At 26.8% G+C, this 2,500-nt stretch overlaps 1 protein-coding gene across 5 annotated transcripts in view; it reads right to left on the bottom strand.

The window, feature by feature from the left end:
* The window catches only part of hoxb3a (homeobox B3a), a 105,558-nt gene that overhangs the window by 56,388 nt on the left and 46,670 nt on the right, over positions 1–2,500 (bottom strand). The window lies entirely within an intron of this gene.

Genomic DNA, 2,500 nt, shown 5'->3' on the forward strand with positions numbered 1-2,500 from the left:
GCACTTGGATTTGTTGTGTGTCTTCTGTCTGCGCGTGCGTGTTTCATGTCCTCTTCCCACGCACATAGACTCTCGCCACGGACACACGAAGCAAGACAAAGACGGCAACAGGAGACACATTGTTCGTGTTTGGAATAAACGCACACGACGTCATTGATAAATTATTACTATAATAATATAATAATATAATAATAATAATAATCTGATTGACTGTGTTTAAGTTCATTGGTCGTTACGTGGACGCGTGCAGCAGATTTATGGCGCCTGGTCTTCACCTGATTGATGTTTGCGTGTTTTATTTATTTCTTCTTTGACAACTTCAACTGCTTCCACGTTCTATTTCTATTTGATCAAATGTGAAAACTTTACAATAATGTTTTACATGTCGAAAGTTGAGCTGCAACAGAATACATTTATTTATTCGTTATATAATATTTATTTATATAATTTTATCTATAATACACTCTGTATTTATCTATTCATGATGTATTATTTATTTATATAGTTTTATCTATAACACACTCCGTATTTATTCGTTATACAATATCTATTCATATTGTTGTATCTAAATACACACTGTGTTTATATATTTATTGTATTATATTATTTATATAGTTATATATATATGATACACTGTATTTATTCGTTATATACTATTTATTTACATAGTTGTATCTATAATACACTGTGTATTTATTAGTTTTTTAAATATTTATGTATATAATTTGATCTATAATACACTATGTTATCTATTCATTATATAATAATATGTATATAGTTTTATCCATAATACACTCTGTATTTATTTATTCACTATATATTATGTATATAGTTGCATCTATAATGCACTCTATTATCTATTCATTATATAAGAATATGTATATAGTTGTATGTATAATACACTCTGTATTTATTTGTTACATAAAATGTATTTATATAGTTTTCTATATAATACACTATATTATCTATTCATTGAATAATATTATTTATATAGTTTTATCTATAATACAGTCTGTATTTATTTGTTATATAAAATGCATTTATATAGTTTTATATACAATACACTCTATTATCTATTCATTGAATAATATTTATCTATACAGTTGTATCTATAATACACGCTGTATTCAACTATTCATTATATAATATTTATATAGTTTTATCTATAATATAGTCTTTATTTTTCTATTTATTATATAACGTTTATTTATATAGTTTTTTCTATACTAAACCATATATTTATCTATTAATTATGCAGTTGAAATCAATTATTTATCTTTTACTCTCGTCATTAATCCTGACTTTAAACACAAATAATGTCCATTTTTATGCATGTGTTCACTCTCCAATAACACTTTCACGTGTTGTATAACTAAAATATGTTTATGATTATATTGAAAATGTGTTTACATGTCATAGGATTAAATCAACTCTGCTTCTTCCGACTTCTTTTCAGACATGCGCGGGAATGTAAGAAATTATTATATTGTTGCAAAGACACACAAATATTGAAATCATTTGTATTGAATTAATGATTTATTAAAGGTTTGCTTTAAATGTGTTCTGGTATAATATAATAATAATAATAATCCGTGTATTTGCATGCATTATTATAACAATAATAATAATAATATTCGGTGGAAGTAAACAGTGGTGATATTTATCATTATTGACATGAATTGTCAAGAAGTTGTATAAAAGTGTAAAAGTGTGAAGTGTTGTCGCCACAGAGGCAGAAAGTGCTGATTAGTGGCGGAAGATAAGTTAAGATAAGTTACAAGAGATGACATTTCTCCTCCTCCGCACACTTTTAAACGCTTCAAATATTTGAAATATTCGGCGGTAGCTTTGAAGCGAGACAAGTTATCGTGCTAACATTTGGCAGCGCACGTGTCACGTGGTCTGTGGATAAGATAAAGGCCAGTTTCTCTTTCTCCTTTGGCAACTTTTAAATAGCACATATTTCATACATTTACATACACATACATATTTATTTGATTTGCTCTTTCATATGCTTTTTGATTATATCAAATTAATTATTTGAATCAAATTCATCTTTTTCGACAACTATTATTAGTATTACAGTTATTAGTATCATTATTATTAATCATGTATACATTAGGCTTTATTTGTTCTACTTTTTAAATGGTACTATTATTATATTCAGTTAGTCTATTTAGAGTATTGTAATTATTATTATTAATAATGTTAAAACATGTTTTATACATGTATATCGTTGGTGTAGATGTAGCGTGTCCTAAAGCTACATATCGACGGTGTCGATACGGAGAGTGTGGTATCGGATCGAGACCAGCGTCTTGAGATAATATTTTGCATGTCTTCTGTTGTTTATTTATTGTTAAAACAATTATTCAAATACGTTGATCATTTCTAAAACGTCGAACGAAGAGGACTTAAAATATTTGAATGATAATAAAGTTTTATTAGTATTTGTATTATTATTTTTTGTTTGTGTGTGTGTTCAAACAATTGTGTCACG

This window comes from Nerophis lumbriciformis, linkage group LG24 (assembly GCF_033978685.3).
Source record: "Nerophis lumbriciformis linkage group LG24, RoL_Nlum_v2.1, whole genome shotgun sequence".
In the NCBI taxonomy this organism is placed as follows: Eukaryota; Metazoa; Chordata; class Actinopteri; order Syngnathiformes; family Syngnathidae; genus Nerophis; species Nerophis lumbriciformis.